The sequence below is a fragment of the Dasypus novemcinctus genome, chromosome 2 (genome assembly GCF_030445035.2).
Source record: "Dasypus novemcinctus isolate mDasNov1 chromosome 2, mDasNov1.1.hap2, whole genome shotgun sequence".
In the NCBI taxonomy this organism is placed as follows: Eukaryota; Metazoa; Chordata; class Mammalia; order Cingulata; family Dasypodidae; genus Dasypus; species Dasypus novemcinctus.
The window spans coordinates 141,467,887-141,490,665 of record NC_080674.1 but is presented as its reverse complement, the minus strand read 5'-3'; the positions used below and the strand labels follow the sequence as shown (position 1 = coordinate 141,490,665).

Sequence of the window (22,779 nt, the reverse complement as noted above, 5' to 3'; positions counted from 1 at the left end):
CTGATAAGAGCATACGCCTACCACATGGGGAGGTCCAGGGTTCAAACCCAGGGCCCCCCCCACCAACCCATGTGGTGAGCTGGCCCATACTCAGTGCTGATGCAAGTAAGGAGTGCCATACCACACAGAGATGTCCCCCACGTAGGGGAGCCCCTCGTGCAAGGAGTGTGCCCCGTAAGGAGAGCCGCCCCATGCAAAAAAAGCGCAGCCTGCCCAGGAATGGTGCCGCACACATGGAGAGCTGATGCAGCGAGATGATGCAACAAAAAGAGATGCAGTTTCCCAGTGCCGCTGACAAGAATACAAGTGGACACAGAAGAACACACAGTGAATGGACACAGAGAGCAGACAACTTGGGGGGGGGAGGGGAGAGAAATAAATTTTAAAATCTTAAAAAAAAAATCCTAAAAGAAACCACAGAAAAAAGAAAGATTACCTACCAAGAAATGATAATTACATAAAACAACAGCCTTCCCATCAGCAAAAAAAAATGTCAGAATAATATCTCAAAGTGCTGAGGGAAAATAACTGTCATCCTAAAATTTTGTACTAAAGTACATGTTGTTTAAGAATGAACACAAGATGAGATATTTTTGGACAAAAAAAGTATTGAGAAAGGTTTTCATTTACATGCCTTCATTGAAAGAACTGCTAAAGGATGTACTTCAGAAAAAATAAAATTAAAACCTGAAAGGAGTGGAATGCAAGAAGCAATACTGAAAAAAGAAACTGTATATGTGTGAGTAAATCTAAATAAGGTTTTATGTAAAAAGTAATATAATAATAATGGTGATTAATTATGGAGGGCTTAAAAACAATAAAGAATAGAGGACTGGGAAACAAAATACACAAGATGAGGCAGGGTGATCTGAATAAAGCATTCTAAGGGTCTTTTATTGTTTTAGAAGAGGGTAGAGCAGAAAGCTAAATTCATCATGATGCTAAGGAAGCATAAACTGCAGTACTCCTCTACTTAATTTTGCTAATCTTCATTTCTTAAAGAGGGTTTCCAAAATGAATAAGCTATAGGCCCCATAAAATCTGGATCTACCTCTAGGGTAGAAATAATGTCAGCTGAGTCACATGTCTCTATCAGGTGATTCCAGGCTTTTCATATTAGTGAAGAATTCCCAGCAGGTAGTAAAATAAGGCAAGCCCTGGTGCACAAATGCTTTTCAAGTCGAGGCTTGCATCATGGTTGGTAATGTCTCATTGACCAAAGCAAGTCATGTAGCCAAACACTGAATCAATGTGAGAGGGATAATATGCAGGTAAGAATACGGGGATAGTATATTGTATTACAATCAAACCAAACTGGTAAGTAAACATAAAAGTCAACCTTCCTAATGCAATGGGATATCCCAGATTGGACCCTGGAACAGGAAAAGAACATTAGTGGAAAAACTGGTGAAATCCAAATAAAATCTAGAGTTCAGTTAATAGTAGTGCACCAATGTTGGTTTCTTAGTTTTAACCAATGTCCCAAGGCTATGTGCTACTGTATTAAACACCAGGGGAAACCGAGTGTGAGATATACAAGACTCTCTTTACTGTCTTTGCAATTTTTATATAAATCTAAAATTAGATATCGTTTTTTAGGTGACTTTTTAAACCATTATTCAAGGAACAGATAATCCCCCTTTTATTTATTTATTCCAGAAAACTGAAAAAGAGGGAATGCTTCTTAATTAATTTTATTGTAATCTTGATAAGCAAACTGGTCAAGGACAAAATGGGAAAGGAAAATAATAGATCAATCTTCACTTATAAGGAGAAAGGCCAAAATCCCAAATAAAATATTAACAACTCAAACCACATTATATATATATGGTTAGCTAATATATGTAAATGATCAAATAAGGATACAAGGGCAGTTTAAAATCAGAGACCCAAAGTAATTTACCACATTAACAGAGTAAAGAAGAAAAACCATATAATCATCTCAATAAATGCAAACAAAAAAAAACATTTGATAAAAATTTAACAACACTCATAAAAACTCTTGAAAACTGAGAATTGAAGGAAACTTACTGAACCTGATAAAGAGTATCTATCAAAAACCTACGAAGGGGGAAGCGGACTTGGCCCAATGGATAGGCGTCCGCCTACCACATGGGAGGTCCGCGGTTCAAACCCCGGGCCTCCTTGACCCGTGTGGAGCTGGCCCATGCGCAGTGCTGATGCGCGCAAGGAGTGCTGTGCTACACAGGGGTGTCCTCCGTGTAGGGGAGCCCCACGCGCAAGGAGTGCGCCCTGTAAGGAGAGCCGCCCAGCGCGAAAGAAAGTGCAGCCTGCCCAGGAATGGCGCCGCACACACGTAGAGCTGACGCAACAAGAGGACACAACAAAAAGAAACACAGAATCCCGGTGCCACTGATAAGGATAGAGGCGGTCACAGAAGAACACATAGTAAATGGACACAGAGAACAGACAACTGGGTGGGGGGGGGGGGTGGGAAGGGGAGAGAGAAAAAAAAACATTAAAAAAAAAACCTACGAGGGAACCAGCAAGATGGCGGCAGAGTAAGGAGCTCCTAGAGTCAGTTCCTGCCACAGGGCAGTTAGAAAACACCCAGAGCTCCAGAGCTAGCTGAAGCAACTGTTTCAGGGCTCCAGGAGACCAGAAGAGCATCCGGCAACATCCCTGAAGGAATGGAAGGAGGAGACTGCCCATCTGCAGAGAAGACTCATAAGTAGAGTGCTGCATGGCACGGAGGCTGGTGCCCATCCTCGGTGGAGGCACAAGCCGCCTCGGGAGCTGTTCTGCAGCTGGAATTGAAAGCTCCACTTCCCAAAACAGGGGAGGAAGAGATCTTTGGGCACCAATTTCAGCTATTGATGAGGAAACTCAGCAGGCTAAAGTATAATCCTGAGAACAGCTAAAGCTTGAACCTAACCAAGTAGAAAGAGGCAGGGAGCCACCATCCTAACCCCGCGCCTCGCACGAGGGGAAGTGGGGCGGACTGAGACCCCCCAGTGCTGGTGGGGACCAGCTTCTTTCCATCCAGGTCAGATTGCAGCTCTAGCCTAGGCCCCAGTGCCACCTCCAGCAGGGAGGAAGCTGCAGGGACCTGCACCAACCTCTCCGAAGACCGGTGATTATCCTACTCTCGCAGCACAAACCGCCCCAGGAGCTGTTCTGTGATTGGAATTGGAAGCTCCATTTCCCAAAAACAGGTGAGGAGGAGATGGTTGGCTGCCGATTTCAGCTACTGATTGGGAGACTCAGATGGCTAAGGAATAACCCAAGGAACAGCTGGTGTGTAAATCTGTCCAAGTTGAAAAGGAAGGAGGTACCCCATTCCCAGCCTGAGGGGAAGCCTGGCTGACCAAATATCACAGTGACAGTAGGAAGCGGGTTCTTTGACCCATATCAGCCTGCAGCCCTAGCCTAGGCTTCAGCCCCACCTCTGGCAGGGAGGAGGCTGGCTAGCTCTGCACCAGCTTATCCAGATTATGGTGGGTACCTTTGGCTACCACAAACTGAATAATCTGAAGTCTACCAGCGCAAATGCGGTCATGTTGGTCCCACACTGCACAGACTGCTGCCCACACCTGCAGCTCCATCCCCGTCCCAGGAGGGGAGAAAGGGGCGTGAAGCTTCATCAGTCTCTCTGGACAACAACAGTCTAAGCCTGCACAACTTGGATTATTCCACACAACTGTGACTCTGTCCCTCTCTCTGGGAAAGGAGAAAGTTGGGAGAAGCCTCATTGGTCCCTGGGGCAATGAGGGCAGCTTGAGCCTCCACAATTTATAGCACCAATTACATCCTTGGCTCCTACTGCACAACCAGCAAGGGAAAAGGGGCAGGAAGCCCTAAACTAAAGAGAAATACTGGACCCAGAATAAATACTCTAGTAAACCAGATGCCAAGACACCAACCAAAAATTACAATCCATACCAAGAAACAGGAAGATGTGGCCCAGTTAAAGGAACAAGATAAGCCTCTGGATGACATAAAGGAGTTGAGACAACTAATCATAGATGTTCAAACAAATCTCCTTAATAAATTCAAAGAGATAGCTAAAGAGATTAAGGATATTAAGAAGACACTGGATAGCACAAAGAAGAATTTGAAAGCATGCATAGAAAAATAGCAGATTTATGGGAATGAAAGGTGCAATAAATGAAATTTTAAAAAAACATTGAATCATATAATAGCATTTTTGAGGAGGCAGAAGAAAGGATTGGTGAGTTTGAAGAAATGGGCCTCTGAAAGTGAACATACTGCAATGGACACAACCAATCCAATGTCCACATAGAAAATGTGGAATGGGTGTGGGAACGGTAGCCATGGGGGCTGCTGGGTGTGGGGAACGGGAGGAAGAGATGAGATGTGGAGGCGTTTTCAGGACGTGGAGTTGTCCTGGATAGTGCTTCACGGACAATTACGGGACACTGTAGATCCCCCCAGGGCCCACTGGATGGAACGTGAGAGAGTCTGGGCTATGATGTGGACCATTGACTATGGGGTGCAGTGATGATCAGAGATGAACTTACCAGGTGCAATGGATGTATCACGATGATGGGAGAGAGTGTGGCTGTGGGGGGAGTGGGGGGCGGGGGCGGTGGGGTTGAATGGGACCTCATATATATTTTTTTAATGTAATTAAAAAAATAATAATAATAATAATAAAAAAAAAGAAAGTGAACATACAAAAGAACAGATGAAGAAATAATGGAAAAAATTGAATAAGTTCTCAGGGAACTAAATGACAGCTAGAGATGTGCAAACATACGTGTCGTGGGTGTCCCAGAAGGAGAAAAAAAGGGAAAAGGGCAGAAGGAATATTTAAAGAAATAATGTTAGAAAACTTCCCAACCTATTGAAGGACATAGATATCCATGTCCAAGAAGCACAACATACTCCTATCCAAAAAAATCTGAATAGACAAACTCCGCGACACATACTAATCAGGATGTCAAATGCCAAAGACAAAGAGAGAATTCTGAGAACAGCAAGAGAAAAGCAATGCATCACATATAAGGGACAACCAATAAGATTAAGTGCTGATTTCTCACCAGAAATCATGGAGGCAAGAAGACAGTTGTCTGATATATTTAAGATACTGCAGGAGAAAAATTTCCAGCCAAGAATTTTATATCCAGCAAGACTGTCTTTCAAAAATGAGGGCAAGATTAGAATATTTACAGAATAACAGAAACAGAGAGAATTTCTAAACAAGAGACCAGATTTTCAGGAAATACTAAGAGGTGTGCTAGAGCCTGAAAAGAAAAGACAGGAAAGACAGGCCTGGAAGAGAGTCTATAAATGAAGATTATATCAATAAAAGTAACTAAAAGTATCAAAAGAGTGGTAAAAATAAAATATGACAGATAAAACTCAAATAGGAATAAACTTAACCAACAATGTAAAGCACTTGTATTCAGAAAACTGCAACCTAATGTTAAAATAAATTTTAAAAGTCCTAAATAACTGGAAGAACATTCCATGCTCATGAATTGGAAGACTAAATATCATTAAGATGTCAATTCTATTCAAATTGATATATAGATTCAATGCAACCCTGATAAAAATTCCACCAGCATTAAAAAAAAAAATTGAAAACACAATTATCAAATTTATTTGGAAGGGTAAGGGGTCCTGAATAGCCAGAAACATCATAAAAGGAAAAGCAAACACTCATCTCCAAAGTATACATCATACTACCAAGTTATAGTAGTAAAAACAGCATGGTACTGGCATAAAGACAGACACATAGACCAATGGAACCAAACTGAAGGCTCAGAAACAGACCCTCACAGGTATGGTCAAGTGATTTTTGACTAGCCTGTCAAACCCACACAGCTCGGGCATAACAGTCCATTCGGCAAAATGGTGCTGAAAGAACTGGATATCCATAGCCAAAAGAAGGAAAGAGGACCTCTATCTCACACCTTATCCAAAAATGAACTCAAAATGGATAAGAAATCTAAAGCAAGAACCATAAAACTTCTAGAAGAAATTGTAGGAAAATATCTTTAAGACCTGGTGGATTCTTAAAGGAGATAAGAGCACTGAGTGACTACTGATGTTTAATGTATGTAGAAGTTTTAATTAGCTTTACTGTAAAGGTATGGAAATATATAGAATGGATGGTAACACATAGTGAGTAATAGCTAGTTTATAAATTGGGATGTGGCTGAAAATGGTAGTCAAGGTATGTAAATGCCAACTGACAGAATGCTAGAGAATAATCTAGGAACCAAATAGCACAGTAAACCAAGAGGTGGATGAGAATTGTGGTTGATGGTACAGATGCAAGATTGTCCTGTGTGAGCTAGAGCAAATATATGTCACTACTGCAGGGTGTTGGGAATGCATGGGAAAAATAAACTGGAATGACCTATGGACTGTGTTTAGCAGTAATAATATAATATTCTTGCATCTATGCCAAAGATGTACTGTGTTGATAATGGGGCAGTACGGAAAATGTGTAACAATCAGATGATATTATCTTATCTGTAACAAATGTTCCACCACAGTGTGGTGTGATGATAGAGGGGTGTTGTTTGGTAGTTCTGCACATGTGTATGATTGTTTTATAAGTTTATAACTTCTGTCATAAAAAATATATTTAAAAAATAATAATAGGGTGGGTTGGGGGAAAAACACACCAAATGTAAGCTAAGACTATGATTAGTAGTAAGATTTTGACAATATTCTTTCATAATTTGTAACAAACATCTCACAACAATACAAGGTGTTGATGGAGGGTTGATGAATCGGACCCCTGTATGATGTTATGCATGTATGCCTTGTAAGTTCACAACTTTTACTGTACACTTAATTGTTTGTGTGTGTTTGTGTGTGGTTATATATTTCAATGAATTAATTTTTAAAAAATCACCCATTAAGATGTGACAAAAGCAATCAGGAAATGTGAATTATCAAAATATGCATAATATACTGAGGTTTTACAAAGTCTTTGATTAAAAATTGAGAAGTAAAAAAAAAAAACCCTACAAGAAGCAATATCCTTAATGGTGAAATATTTGGGATATTTCCTTTAAAATCAGCCATGAGGCAAATATGGCTGCTATTGCTGATACCCTTCAATATTGTACTAGATGTTCTAGCCAGACTAGTAAACCAGAAAAAATAAAAAGAAATAGAATTACAACAAAAGACAAAAACTGTAATTTTATTAATATGTACATAAAAAATTTTCAAGAAAATGTACAGGTTAACTATTTGAACTAAGGAGTTCAGTAAAGTGGCTGGATTAAAGGTTAATATACAAATGTGAAAAGAAAAGTTAAAAATTATCTCCAGGAGGGAAGTTGGGAAAAAGAGAGGAGGATAGGGCTTTAGCTGAATTTATAAATTTCATTTTTTAAAAGGAAAAAAGAATATCTGTAACAAATAAAACAAAATATTTGTTAAATCTACATGGTGGGTACAGTGTGTCTGTTTTCTTTTAAAAGTATTTCTATACAATATACATAATAATATAGAATGATATATGTAACATATGTGACTTACGAAGCATAATTTAAAAATGAATGCTGTGAATCCTCCAACCAACTTAAAAACTAGAATTTTACCAGCCCCATTTTACTACCATGTCCTCTTTCCCTGTCCCATGTCGTCCATCCTAGGGGTAAGTCCTATCCTGAATCCTTTGCTTTTTAAAACTAGGGTTTGGGAAGTGGTTGTGGCTCAACTGATAGAGCATCCGCCTACCATGTAGGAGGACCCAGGGCCTCCTGACCCATGTGGTGAGCTCACCCACACGCAGTGCTGCCATGTGCAAGGAGTGCCATGCCGTGCCATGCAGGGGTGTCCACTGCATAGGGGAGCCCCACACGCAAGGAGTGCGCCCCATAAGGAGAGCCACCCAGGGTGAAAAAAGCGCAGCCTGCCCAGGAATGGCGCCGCACACCTGGAGAGCTGATGCAGTAAGATGATGCAACAAAAAGAGTGACTGAGTTTCCCGGTGCCGCATGTTGCATGCCAAGAAGACAAGTGGACACAAAAGAACACACAGCAGATGGATACAGAGAGCAGACAATGGTGGGGGGAGGAGAGAAATAAATAAATAAAATAAATCTTAAAAAATAAAATAAAATAAAATAAAACTAGGGTTTGATCTACCATATGATTTTCAGTACTTTTCCGTGTATTTGAAGGGCTTCAAATTTTAAAAATAAATGAAATGTGCTCTTCACAAGTGTACATCTCCAAGAGAAAAATAATTATTGGAAAAGAATTTTCAGAAAGAATACACTAACTGGGAGGGTCTTCCATTTTCTTATCTGTACCAATTTCACTGTTCATTCAACAGTATTTCCTGAGTGCCTTCCCGGTGCCAGGCGCTGGGCCAGGCCTCGGGGGCGCAGGCGCCCGGTGTTGGGTGGGTGCTTGAGCACCGGCTGGGGTGACGTGTGTGCGACGCATTGGCATGGTGGTGGGAACACAGCCGTCCCTCGATAGATGGTGACCATTGTTATTCTTGGTGCCCAGAAGATGGCACTAGGTTTTCAGCTGCCAAGGGAAGGGTCCGCCTCTCACGAGTCCTGCTCTTGGCTCCATTGTGCCCCGCATGCTCGCTAGGGTCCAGTCATCAGCCCACGCCTTGCAGTTGCTGAGGCCGCAGCGCGGCGTGTGAACAAGTCCCCCAGGCCTTGGCGGCACAGCGAGGCCTGTGGAGGGTGTGCGGGCTGCGGGGAGCTGAGGGTTGGGTCCGCAGCGTGAAGCACGGGGTCCTGGGGCGACTGCTCCTGAAGGAGACACGCGGTCTCGCCAGGCCTCTGCCCACGCCGGGCTTTGGCCCTCCTTCCTCACCGCTTGTGCCTGTCTGCATCACCTTCAGCCCCACTATCCAACATTTACAACAGAGGAGTACAACACGGTGAGCTCAGGTGGTATTTCAGTGAGCTGTTGCTGAGAATCTGCTCTTGAACTCAAGGAATTTTGTGAGGGGCAGGGTTGGGGGAGGGGTGCAGGGTATGGCTGGCTTCATTATTCTAGCAGGAAAGAATGACCCAATTCTCAGAAACTTCTGGAAGCCCTTTCTGTCTAGGCCAAACATGTTAAAATGGCTCTGGGGAAGCGGATGTGGCTCAACTGATAGAGCGTCCACCTACCACATAGGAGGTCCAGGGTTCAAACCCCGGGCCTCCTTGACCCATGTGGAGCTGGCCCGTGCAGTGCTGCTGCACACAAGGAGTGCCGTGCCATGCAGGGGTGTCCCCTGCGTAGGGGAGCCCCACGCACAAGGAGGGTGCCCCGCAAGGAGAGCTGCCCAGCGCAAAGAGTGCAGCCTACCCAGGAGTGGTGCCGCACATATGGAGAGCTGATGCAACAAAAAAGAGACATAGATTCCTGTGCCGCCTGATGAGAACGCAAGTGGACACAGAAGAACACAGCGAATGGACACAAGAGAGCAGACAACTGGGGAGGGGGAGAGGAGAGAAATAAATAAAATAAATCTTTGGGAAAAAAAGGTTCAGGGATGTGCCACGATGCCACGCATGGGCCCGTGGTATTGGACCCCCAAGCAGGAGTTTTGGGGAGGGCACGGCAGCCCTCCGGCCTCTGCACACTGTAAGCAAGGCGTCCCAGGCCCTCGGTGTGGAACACACCTTGGAAGGCTGAGGAGTGCCTCCCAGAGTCCAACACCACTGCACGTGGCCACCGTCACAGCTTTTGACTCTCCCGTGGTTTTGGTTGAAAGATGCTGGCTTTGAAACTCCCCTAGGCTCTGGTGCCAGCCAGTTTCCTCCTGGTCCTGCGTCAGAGCATGTCCAAGCCTTCCCACTGGGCTTGTGCCCCTGAAACTGGGCCGTGGCCCTGTGGCCAGGGAGCCGGAGCTCCTGTCAGCTGGTCCTGGCCGGCTGTGTGCATGCCCGGTCTGCCACTCCTGTCTGGGCCTTTCCCCATCGCCCCAAGCCTAGAGCACCACAGCTCTCTGCCAGCGTTGCCGCCTCGCAGGCTGGCAAAGCCTGCTCGGGTGGAAGGCCTGTAATTTGTGACTCACAGCCTGTCGCCGACCGTGGGTTGGCAAGCTACGCGCCAGGCGGTGCTGAGTCACTCGGGCTTGCCTGTTCTGCCAGAGAGCCGGGGGGCACGGCCTCCTCCTAGGCACTGTGGTGGGGCAGGAGCCCACCCTGGAGAGCTGGGACGAGCTGGCTTAGCTTGTTGGGAGAGGGCCGGGTGGGCCAATGCCTCTGTGCCGGGGTCGTGGCTCCCTGGAGGGGCTTTGGAGGAGCCTTTGGGGCTCAGGTCCCTGCTGCTGGGTGAGGTGTGGGCAGTGTCTGGCCTGCCTGCCCAAGTGCCCTCGGGCTCTGGGAATCACGGGCTGCTTTCGTTGTCCTGACCAGAACATTTTTCTCGTAATCACGGGGGGAGCAGCGTGTGGTCTGCCCAAGGACTCTCAGGAGGGCTTAAGAGCTGGGGTTCTGGGAGGCCAGGGAGAGCCAGGCTGGGCCCTCCACCACCCATCCAGCCTTCTGACTAAGGACAGAAGTGAAAACAGTGAGGCACATCTCTTTATTGACTTATTGTTCTGCCCATCAGGTTGGCCAAAAATTAAAAGGACTAACAATACTCAGTGTTGAAAACAATGTAAGGAAACTGGTACTATCATATGCAGATGGTGGGAGCAAGGGGTCCAGCCCGTTTCTGAAGGGCTGTTGGCAGTATCTGTTAAAATTTGAACGACAGTTTTGACCCAGCAGTTCTACTTCAGAGAACATTTAAGATAGAAAACTTGCACAATGATACCAAAAGATTTTTTTTTTACCACAGTTGTAAGTATTTTTATAGGTGCACAAAATAGAAAAGGTTATGCTCAACGATGCTCAGTGCAGTTTTCTTTTTTGTAAAAAAAAATGGTTACAGCCTCAATGTCTGTCAATAGGATAATGTATAAATAAACTATATTAAGTCTGTATGAGGGCTCTCTGTAGGTATTGACTGATATGAAAGGATGTACATGGTAACATTGTAAAGAGAAAACAAGTCACAGAACTTTGTGTTTAATATAGTCCCATTTAAGTAAGAAAGCGCTGTGTGTGCACCCATAGGGAAAGGTCTGGAAGGATGCACAGCCTTCAGTGCTGGTGGTTTCCTCTGGGAGGGGGCTGCTATTTGAGATAACGGGAAACTTTCACTTTTTAGTCTGTGTATTCCTACATGGCACGACATTTCACAAGTACATAATTACTTTGAAATAAAAAGAAAGAACAATTATAAACAAAATAAGCAGCATCTTTCCCGGCTCGGGGCCTGGCTGTGCGTGCAGGCCTCTGTGCTGGGCTGTGTGTGGGCCCTGCCTCCGGGCCCTGCCTCCCGGGCTCAGCGCTCCCCCCAGGCTCGCACCTGCCTGCTCCCTAGGCCAGCTCACCAGCAGGAGCCACAGCGGGATCTAACTCCCAAAGAGCTTCCACTCTCGAAGCCTCCTGGGGCCTCCTGGGGGCCTCCCCGCCTCCCTCAGGCCTCCCGCGGCCCTCCGGCCCTCCGGCCCCCAGCGCGCAGAGGGGCCTCCCCGAGGGTTTGGTGAGCGCCTGTAAGAATGACCACTGACGCCCATCAGGGACCCGGCTGGAAGGGAGCGCCGAGCGCCCTGAACCCACTCTCCTACCAAGGGCCAAATGCACCCTGCTGGGTCCTCAGGATGGGGCGGTGTCCCCTTCCAAGGCAGCTCCTTCCCCACTTCCCGTGGGCTCGGCAGGAGGGCCAGGCCGAGGCCAGCGCAGCTGTAGGTAAGGTCCGCTCCCTTCGCAGCAGGTAGAGTTGAGGAGGAGGGTGACAGGGTGAAGCCCCCTCCTCCCCCACCCTGGAGCCAGGGGACCCCTAACCTGTGCAGCCATACCTGCCTGCGGAGACCTCGGCCAGTTCCCGCAGGTCACCCCCACCCTCACCACCGCGCTGGAAGAGCAAATTAAGCATTTAAAAGCAAACTAATTAGTACTTCGGGGTAGCTTCATTCAGAAAAGTACTGTGCGGAGGAGGTGTCTCACTTAGAACCAAGCTAATTAAAAGACACTAGCAGATTCCTGTAACAGATGAGGACAGCACTTTCTAGAAACACTGTAATTGAAATGTTTTACTGCATATCTCAAATGGTGATTAAACCCTTAATATCATAATTCCCTAAGAATGGCATTGTCAGTGACAAACAGTGACTGCACAACAAAGGATGTGATTGTTCCCTCTTCACCTCTCCCAACCCACAGGAAGTCACCACGTAAGACTTCTTTGTGGATGTCCCTCGTTCTTCACATTTTTAATGTGTATGAGTAAATGCCAACTCTGGGAAGACTCCACCATAAAGATGAAGAATGGGAAGAAACCCTACTTCTGGCGTGTGGTTTAGAAAAAATGCATTTTTTCCAGGTGAGGCAGCAGGCGTTGGTTGACTATCAGCCATGGTGGGTGGGCTGTGGCGTTGGGGAAGCCTCCTTCCAGGCCTGCGGGCATTGTTTTCCATCTTACAGTTGAAGAGTCTGAAGCACAGAGAGGTTGAGGGTCTTATCCAAGATGCCCAGCAAAGTGAAAACTGGAGAGAAAGCCCAGCCCTTGCAGTATAAGATGTTGGGTCCAGCCTGAGGCTGACAGGACCGGGTGCTGCCCAGCCTGCTCCTGTCCCCAGGCAGGCTTCCTTCTGGCGCAGCACTCCAGTTGCTAAGTTCTCCAGCTCTGCCCTCAGTATTTCATCCCTGGAGCACCTGAGCCTGGCATAGCTCACAGGAGGGTTGCTCAATGGGCCCGGTGATCCACAGCAAACTGACCAAACACCAACTGACTCTCCGCAGGCTTTTTTTTTTTAAAGATTTATTTTATTTATTTTTCTCCCCTTCCTCCCCGTTGTCTGTTCTCTGTGTCCATTTGCTGTGTTTCTCTGCATCTGCTTGCATTATCCGGCGGCACTGGGAAACCACGTCTCTTGTTCGTTGTGTCATCTTGCTGCATCAGCTCTCCCTGTGTGCAGCGCCACTCCTAGGTGGGCTACTTTCACATGGGGTGACTCCCCTTACGGGGCGCATACCTTGTGTGTGGGGCTCCCCTACACAGGGGTGCCCATGCGTGGCATGGCACGCCTTGCGCACATCAGCAGTGGGCGAGCTCCCCACAAGGGTCAGGAGGCCCTGGGGATCGAACCCTGGACCCTTCATATGGTAGACGGACGCCCTCTCAGTTGAGCCACGTCTACTTCCCTCTCGCCAGGCTTTGGTGGGATGGATGGGTGGGAGGGCTTGTGAATAGAGGGAGGCCCTTGCCTGGTCTCAGGAGGATCTGGAAGCCATCTTTTTGCTGATTCCTTGGATGATTGGGCAAGATGCATGACCATTCCACGCTTCAGTGTCCCTACCTCTAGAAGAAGCTGGAGAAGTTATGGGAGCTTGGGTTTGGAGTTAGAGTGATCTGAGTTCAAATCCTGACTGGGCTGTATATCACGAGCGTTGGGGCCTCTGTTACTTAGCATTTGCAGCAGCATCCCCGTAGCATGGCTGTCAGGGTTAAATGAGGAAAGCGCCAGCACAGAGCCTGGCACAAGGTCACTGCTTGAGAGATTGATTGCCATTGATTATTATTATTATTAAAGCTGGGTTTACAGGAAGAGGAAAGAGAGATATGGAACAGATTGTGAGGACGTGGCTTACTCAACAAGGCTCTTACAAATAACCACGCCCACGGAAAGGAGCTGGCTGAGAGGGAAAGGCACACTAAGGCACTCTGACCCTGAACCCAAAGGCAAGTTACTCTGAAACACTTTGTTTGAGGAGTGCTGGTTAGTCCAGCTGAGCACACGGGGGGTTCTGCAGAGCTACTTACAGATTCTCAGAAGAGACTCAATGTCAGAGCTGGAAGAGACCATAGGAGTTAGCTGGTCAAGCCCCTCGTCATACACATGGGGAAACTGAGGCTCAGAGAGGTAATTCCGTCCCTCATCTCAAGAGCCGAGGCAGAGCTGGAGTTCAGGCCTGGCCTCCCGGCTCCTGGTCCAGGGCTCTTCATTTCCCTGTTCCTCACAGCGCAGGCAGCCGCAGCCTGTAGCGTGCCGTGGAGAGAACCGGGAGAGGGCACGCCGTCTTCCCCGCTGCAGAGCGCGGGCTGGATCCCAGCCTCCGGTGTCCCCGCGCAAGGCATGGCGCACAGGATCCTATGGCACCATTCGCCGCCCAGCCTCCTGCAGGCAGGATCACAGACAGGTGCCTTCAAGAGGCACCAGACGCCCCCTTCCCTGGGAGGACTTCTCTGATCCCTCTGACACCCTTCGTGGTCTTTTGTTCTGGGGGAGGGGAGGTCTCCCAGCCCCCAGCCCCAACCTGGCTCCCCACTACATTTGCCCAAAGCCAGTTCCCCCAAAGCCAATTATACCCAGTGACACCCTCATCTCCAATTTGATACTTCAAGTATTTCATCGTAAGAATTTTTGTATCCTTTGAGCTTTTTCAGGGATTTTCTCAGGTCAGTTGTCATTAGGATAATTCTGCCTTGACTCCAAGTCAGTCAGGCCATTTTAGAAGCTTCTAACAAGAAACACGACTGTGAGAGAAAGCCATTCATGTGTAGAAGAAGGGACAACCATTCCCCTGTAATTAGAAAAACACCAGCCTCAGTATTTCACACTCTCTGGCTTCTCTTTCATCTCTCCCCCTGCCCAGAGGAGATAGCAGGGACTCCTGATGGCACTTGGAAGTGTAAATGTGGGCCTCTTTTCAGGAAACTCCCAAGGGATGAGGTGAAGAATTGAGGGGTTGAATAATTTAAAATCAAACTGTGCAACCTCTAGAAAACAGAATGAACTCTTCTGGAAAGGGGAGGTGATTTAAAGCTGGAAGCTGTGGGCCACGTCACAAATGAAAAAATGGCAGATTTAATTTTCGTATGTAAAACAAAACAAAACTGAATGGGGAAAAGCATGTCTTAAAAGCTTTAGAGTTGCTTGTATCATTTGAACCAGTAATTCAATTTCTGGAGAGATTTTGATAATGAATAGTCTTTAAATTTGGAGTTAGGTTATGTATAAAGTTGTTTACTATAGAATTATTTAAAATAGTGTGAAAGAATAGAAAATAACTTTAATTTGAAGTGAAGGAAGAAGGGCGAAGTCTACTTAAAAGAATATTATGAAATAATTTAAAATGCTTCTTCTAAAAACGTTCACTTAGAGACAGTGACACATAGAGATTAGGAATACAGGTTTGTGGTCAGGTAGACCTGGGTTAGAAGCTTGGTGCTGTCTGTGTGACCTTAGTTTAACTTAGTTTAACTACCTTAGTTTACACATCTGTAAAACGGAAATAATAATAATGCCTATTGTTGTGTCGCATGCGATAATGTATGTAAAGTACATAGCGCAGAGTAAGTCCCCGATTGTCACATATCATGATCTTTATAACTTTTACTGTACACTGTTTATGTATGTTCATTTTGAATGATATACTTCAATACAATTTAAAAAAAACAAAAACAAAAGCAATGGTCCTCTTCTAAGGCCTACCACATGTCTCCTGCTCTGGAAAAGTTGTCATCTTTTTGGATTCACTGAAGAACATTCACTAATTATACTCGTAATAATTAGTATATTCATTCACTAACTCAACAAATATTTGTTGAGGTCCTCTAGGGTCAAGAGCTGGAGCTACAGCAGTAAACAATGCTAAATGAAAGAAACAGAAGGTATGCATGCCTCATGAGCACAGATATGTTCAAAATAAACAGAAAGAAGACTTGGAAAAAAGACCCAGATATTAGTTGTGGTTATCTTTGGATAGGGAGACCATTGGGTGGTCTTACCTTATCACCTGGTTTCTTTTAATGGGCTTGTCTTTCTTCTCTAAGGAGTAATGTTTCTGTGTATTTCAGAAGTCGGGGGTGGGGAGTGGGCTATATGGGAACCTCCTATATTTTTTAATGTAACATTTTGTGTGATCTTTTAAAAAAAGACAATAAACAATTTGCTAAAATTAAAAAAAAAAAGTCAGAGACAACGAGGCTCCGTGTTGCTCAGCCTTCTGTGAGACAGTCTTGTGGGTGTTGTAAAAAGCAGGGGCCCTGGGGGGACCAGCCCGTCCCCCTAACCCCGGGCCAGCCCCAGTCCCCCTGTGGGAGCAGCCCTGGGCCATGTGCTAATCTGCTTCTCATACAATCGCGTTGTACTCAGAGGTGTGCAGAACCAGAAAAGAAAACACCCCAAAGGAGTGCATCCGATGGAAGGGCTCTGAGCCAATAAGGGGTTCTTAGCTATCAGACAACGAGGAGGAAGCCCCAGGAGGGGGCCTCTTCTGCCCCTGCGAGGACCTTATGATTGCCTCCTGTGGGGGCTGAGTGGAGACTCGATGTACTGGAGATGAACGTGAAAGCATCTTTCCTCTCTCCTTCAAGAGAGCTCCTCTTCTTACTGTATCCAGTCTTTTTTTTTTTTTTTTTTTAAATTTCTCCCCAACCCCTTGTTGTTTGCACCTGCTGTGTCTTTTGTCTTCTTTGTTTCTTTAGGAGGCACTGGGAACTGAACCCAGGACCTCCAATATGGGAGGGAGGCGCCTAATTGCTTGAGCCTCCTCTGTTCCCTGCTTTGTTGTGTCTCATTATGTTTTTCCCTTGTCTCTCTTATTGCATCATCTTGTTGCGTCATCTTGTTGTGTCAGCTTGTTTCATCAGCTTGCTGTACCTGCCAGTCGTGTCAGCTTGCTGTCTTGCTTGTCTTCTTTAGGAGGCACTGCGAACCTCTGCTCCTTGCTTCATTGTGTCTCTCATTATGTTTTTCTTCTTCTGTCTCTTGTTGCATCATCTTGTTGAGTCAGCTTGCCACACCTGCCCATCGCACCAGCTCACTGTCTTCTTTAGGAGGCACCAGGAAATGGACCACGGACCTCCCGTGTGGTAGGCAGGAGCCCAGTGTGTTTAATCCACATCCACTTTCCTATTATATTAATTCTAAGGAACAAAAACAGGAGGGTCTAAGGGAGTATGGAATTTTTCCTTTTGGAGTGATGAAAATGTTCTAACATTGACTGAGGTGATGAGGGCACAACTCTATGATGAAAATGAGAGCCACAGAGCGTGCACTTTGAACGGATTGTGCAAAGCATGGGACTGTATCACACAGGGAATCCAGTGGTGGAAAAAGGATTGTGGTTTACAGAACAAATACGAGAAATTCTCTCATGAACGATACCAAATATATAATACTAATACAGGTTGTTAATAATTGCGTGGGTTGGGGGAAAATACACCAAATATAAGATGACGGGCTACAGTTAGTACCAATATTTTGACAATGCTCTTTCATAGTTTGTAACAAATGTTTCACAAGGCAAGGTGTTTGTGGTGGGGAGATGTATGGGAGTCCTGTGTGATGATATGCACCTTTGTTTTGTAAGTTCACCACTTTTACTATCCCTCACTGTTTATGTATGCTCATGTAGGAATGATACACGTCAATAAAATAAAAAAAAGAAGAACGGTCTTCTTCTGAGACGGAGCTCATGCCATCTGCCCTGGGAGCCTTCCCAGTCTCCTGGGAGCCTCCCGCCCCCTCGGCCTCCCGTTGGGAGAGGCTGTGGTAGCACCTCTGAGGTAGGCACTCTCTCCACAACTGGCTTCTGCACCCACAAGCTGTGGGGACACTCACCCAATCCCTGTGGCCTCGGTGCTGCCCCCCACTCGCACCCCACGCCAGCCAACCTGCAGCCACCCAACCCTTTCCTGCCCAGGGCTTCTATCCTTCGCCCGCAGGAGGCCTCTCACACAAAAAGCATCCTTTTGTGCCCTTTCTGCGACCCATTTAAGTATCAAAGGCTTCACCCATTGGGGAGTTCCAGGACAGCCGCCCCCTCAGCTCCAGGCCCCTGCTCTGGGAAAAAGCAGGAGACAGCTCCCAGGGCCGGGGGCGGTGGGTCCTGCGGGGTCCACGTGTGTGTCCCTCCTCTCTTGGGGTCCTCACTGCTCTCCTTTCCAAATGAGTCCAGAGAGGGGGCGGGTTAAGCCCAGTGCCACAGCCCTGGCCACGTGGCCCACCCCAGGCTCACTCACCCCTCGACAGGCCGTGCTGCAGCTCCTTACTACGGCCCCGCTTGACGGGCGAGGCGGTGAGGCCCAGGAACCCAGGAACGTTAAGCCACGTACCCAAGGCCACTCCTAGTAGGTGGTGGAGTTGGGATTAAAAGCAAACCAGGTGCTATCGGTCATCCTGTGGACAGCATTTTTTAGAAGACCAGCTTATTTTGGGGAGGCCTCTTTTCTCTCTCTCCAAGGCATTGCCCAAAGGAACCCAGCCCTGGGAGACCTGCGATCTGAGCTCTGGTTTTAGCTGGGTCCCTTCAGGCTGAGAGACCCTGGTCAGGTCCCACCATTCCTGGCTGTGGTTGGCTGAATAAAGCCACCGCCCCAGAAAATATGCCCTCACCCTGATCCCTGGATCCTGTGGGTATGTTACCTTACTGGGCAAAAGGTCACCTTGCAGATGTGATTAATTTAAGGATTGGGATGAGTCCAATGTAATCACAATGGTCCTTAGAGGAGTGAGGAGGGAGAGGAAGAAGAGATTTTAGGGCAGAATCAGCAGTCAGAGAGATCTGAAGACGCTGTGAATCCTTGCAAAAGACTTTGCTTGGCCCCACTACTCATCCAGACTTTGCACTAGAGACATGTCCAAACTTTACTGTGACTTCCCTAATGCTAGGCCATGCTCCTGGTGGGCCCCTGACTCCCTCCTGAGCTCTTACCTAAAACAAGCCAATGCTACCTAAACCACAGAATCGACTATTCTCAGAGACTGAACTGCCTGACCCCTTCCGTAAGCGCTTTGCCAGACCTCCTGGCCTTTTCCAGACCCCTCTCAGTAGTTTTCCACTTCCCCATTTCCCTTCCCTTTTCACCCTTTAGAAAATCTAGCCACCTCTCTACTAATTGGTGTTGAGACTGGCTGCTGCTGGCTTGCCTTCCCCTTGCCATTTTAACTACCGCCTGGTGCTTGTCTTTCACAGTGCTGTGGCATTGGCTTTGAAGATGGAGGAAAGGGCCGTGAACCAAGGAGTGCAGGTGGCCTCTAGGACCTGGAAAAGGCAAGGAAATGCTTCTCCCCTGGAACCTCCAGGAGGACCCTCCGGTGACACCTTGATTTTAGGACTTCCGACCCCCAAACTGTAAGACAATAAATTTGGTGGTTTTAAGCCACTAAGTCTGTGAACATTTGCCCCACCAGCAATAGGAAACAAACGCGCTGGGCTTCACTACGGTCCTCTTTAAAGGGGGGGCGGCTGGGGATGGAGCGCACTGTGACTTGTCAGCAGGCAGGGCGGTCCTGCTGTTGGCAAGTCTAGGCCAACAAGGAGAGGTCGTTGTGCTTGATCTTGCGGGTTGCTTTTGGAATCTTGGTCCCTAGCTCTTCTACCTCTTCCATGGAAGGAGCTATAGCTATATATAGCTTTTTCTCCTGTTCTCCTGGGGATTTGGGCCTGCGAGTTGGTCAGGGAAGACAAGGTCAGCGACTGGACCCAGGTGGGAATTGCAGGACCCCTGCCCTGAGCCATGTCTTGGGACCAGTCCTCCAGGAGGCCAAAACTGTCCTCTCACTCCCTTGAAGAATTACAGCCATGGCCCAGGCCCCCACTTCCCCTAAATGGCTGGGGTTAAGGGTATGTCACGTGGCAGTGAGCTGTATGAGGGCTCTGAGCTCTGGGTTGCCTAGTTATTTTCTGTGTTTCCAGCACTAGCATAGAACCTAACATGGATGGAGTCAAGAAATGTTTGTTGAATGAATGAATGATTCCATGATATGCACACAATGGACATGTGCACACACAGTTTGGCACATCACAGTCATTTCTACATGCTGACCCATACTTAGGCACCTACACATATGCGTGCAAGCACACACACACAGAGATAAGCATGTGCACACAGACACAGATAGGTAAGTGTGCACACAGACACAGAGATGGGCACACACATGTGCTGCTGGGATCCTATCCAAAGGAAGGAGGATGCTTCTTTCCACCAAGGGGGTTAAAATGCCAGTAAGCTTAGCAGGCTCATGGGAGTTTTTATAAATTCATGAATACCTGGGCCCTCCCTGTGGGACCCAGCTGCTGAAAAGGACCCAGGCAGGAGGATGGGGTAGCCCTCCCATTGATGGGGGGGTGGGGTACTCAGATGTTGGCTGCCGTTGGTGGGGCGGTTGTTTGTGCACCTGCACACCATGGGAGCTGGTGCTGGGGAGGGGAAGAGGGTCGAGGCCCTGTACAGATGTCAGAGCTGGCCTCCCCACAAGGGGAGATGAGCCTCAGAAGTTTAGGTCCCAAGTCACCACCAACCCTGGATATTGGAGGATGCCCAACTTTGGGGCATTTATCATAGAAATGAGGTGGTACAATCTCAAAATTCCACCAGTAAAGACACAGTGGGTGGGAGGCAGGGTGTTGAGCAGAGAAGAGCCTCTGCTCTGGAGTCAGAAAAGTTCGTTGTAGATTCCAGCTCTACTACTCACCAGCTGTGTGACCTTGGGCTGGTTGATTCACGTCCTGTGCCTCAGCTACATCATCTCTAAAATGGACTAAGAAAAGGCACCTATTTATCAGGGCTGGAGTGAGAATTAGATGACCTCCTGGAAGCCAAGTGCTCAGCTCGTTGCCAAAGAACTCAGAAATGGTAGAAAAATAGGGAGGTGCTCAATCCAAAGTCTATCCCAATATATCCTAGGCCAGGATACCTAGGGAAGACATAAGGAGAGCTCTCCAACCACCACCCACTGGTCAGTCCCGCAGTCCAGGGTCCTGCTCTGGGTGGGCTAATTCCTGGGAGGGGAGTGGCCCTGCTGATGTGGTCTAGCTCTGCCTTTGGTGCTGGCTTGTTGTGTGACCTGGAGTAATTGCTTTGCTTCTCTGAACCCCAAACGTCTCATTCTTTCCAGCCTGGATAGCTGTGAAGCTCAAATGAGACTATGGATCTGAACCTATTAGAAGTGCGGAATCCTCCGTAGCCCACTCAGCTTGGAGCATCTCCAGCCATTCTTGGACATTTGACATTGATGCTATCGCTCTGCCAGCTGACACCCATTCACCATACAATGGGTTGGCCTAACAACAGGAATTTATTGGTCCATGGTTTCAGAGGCTAGAAGGCCTGCTTCCTCCTGGGATCCATATCTTCTGGCTACCAGCAATTGGGGTTCCTTGACTTTTCCATTATATGGCAATGCACATGGCAGCCTCTTCTTTCTCCTCCAGGTTCGCTTGCTCCCCATGGCTTCTCTCTCCATTTGATATTTTTTTAAAATACAGGAATGCCGTTGTTTTTTTTTTTTTAACTTTATTTTGTACATTTTAATTGAAAATAAAAACAATTTTAACATAAGAATACACAATTGAATAAAACAGACATTTCTCATATGTTCTGGATACATATAAAATTTTTTCTTTTTTAATTCCATTTGACTTTCACTCTACTTTAAAGGAGTCCTCCTAGAATCCAGATTAAAGTCCAACCTGATTCAGCTGGGCCACACCTTTACTCATCTCAAAGAGGCCTTTTTTCACAACGGGCCCATTCCCACCAGAATGCGGACCAATACCAAGAATATGTCCAAGCTCAGGTACACCATTCACACCCACTGCCGGCTCAGCAGAGTTCGCTGAGGCTGTTCCAGGACCCAGCAGCCCCAGCCAGGCCTCTGCGGGGCCGCCTTTAGCGCTTTCCATGCCCTCATCAGAACCTCAGCATGCTTCCCAGGGCCCCACACCGTGGCTGCCAAGAGGGGAGAGACCTCAGATGTCTGGAACACCCTGGTTTCTGCCCTACTTTGTGCTCCCATCTGGAGGCAGGTGGTTTTGGGGAGCCCAGTTTCATCAGGAAGCCTAAATCTAACAGGCAGGTGAGGCAGTAACTGGCCAGACCCCACTGTCAGCCCCGGAGCTCAGTGGGCCCTCATTCTCCCCTGCTGGCTAGGAGCCCCAGGAGGCAGGGAGCAGGTCCACCTCACTGGGTCCTGGGCACCCAGCACAGGCCTGTGGATAAAGGGACACTAGGACAGCGGGGAGCCAGGGGCAGCAGTCACTGGCAGGTGGGCAGTGAGGAGCAGTCACTGTGCTTGCTTTCCCCTGCTGTGCCCAGTCTCCCCAGCCGTCGACGCTAAGGGAGGAGGGCTCCACGAAGGCCTGGTCTTCCACTAAGCACAGAATTGCCGGGGCTGAGGGTGGGCTGGCCATGACCTTGAGCCAGAGATTGGCGGCTGTGTGACCCTAGGCCATCAGCGCCACGTCAGTAGGTGGCCTCGTTTCTGAGCCCGCCACACCCTCCCTTGACTCATTCCGAGACAGCACTGCCATGAGGGTTTCTGGCCCCTGAATTCACCTTTGGTTTGGTTTCTGCTCCGGCAGCTCAGAGCAGTTTTGTTTTTAAGTGCAAACCCACAGAGCTGCTTTCCCCTTTCCCTCCAAACATACTAAAGATGTCTGTATTTTGGTTTGTTTTGAAGCTGCAGAGGAAAGTGAGGGAAACGGGTTACCTCAAGAGCTTCGAGGGTGGCTGGGCCAGGCAGGGAGCATGAGGGTATCTAGGGAGCAGTGGGTGGTGCCTCACTCTCGCTAAATGCTGAGAACTACTCACCAACAGGGAGGCTTGGAGTTGGGGGATCCTCACGGGGCTAGTGGAAGGACCCCAGGTGGCAGGCGGGAGGCCTGGATCTGAGGCAAGGCTCTGGGGCCCTGGCTGTGTGACAGTGGACAAGGCCCGCCACTCTCTGAGCTTCTGCTTCCTCCCTAGTGAAGCTGAAGTGGGGGATGCAGGATTCCTCTGTGTTCTGGGCTATGGTACGTAAAAGAA

At 47.6% G+C, this 22,779-nt stretch overlaps 1 long non-coding RNA gene across 1 annotated transcript in view; it reads left to right on the top strand.

The window, feature by feature from the left end:
• Positions 1-21,323, top strand: part of LOC111759817 (uncharacterized) — a 54,349-nt gene extending 33,026 nt beyond the window's left edge. The window contains exons 3-5 of the long non-coding RNA XR_009181182.1: positions 17,385-17,535; positions 18,945-19,103; positions 20,870-21,323. This is a non-coding gene — a long non-coding RNA (uncharacterized lncRNA). The remainder of the gene's footprint in view (positions 1-17,384; positions 17,536-18,944; positions 19,104-20,869) is intronic.
• Positions 21,324-22,779: the final 1,456 nt, after the last annotated feature.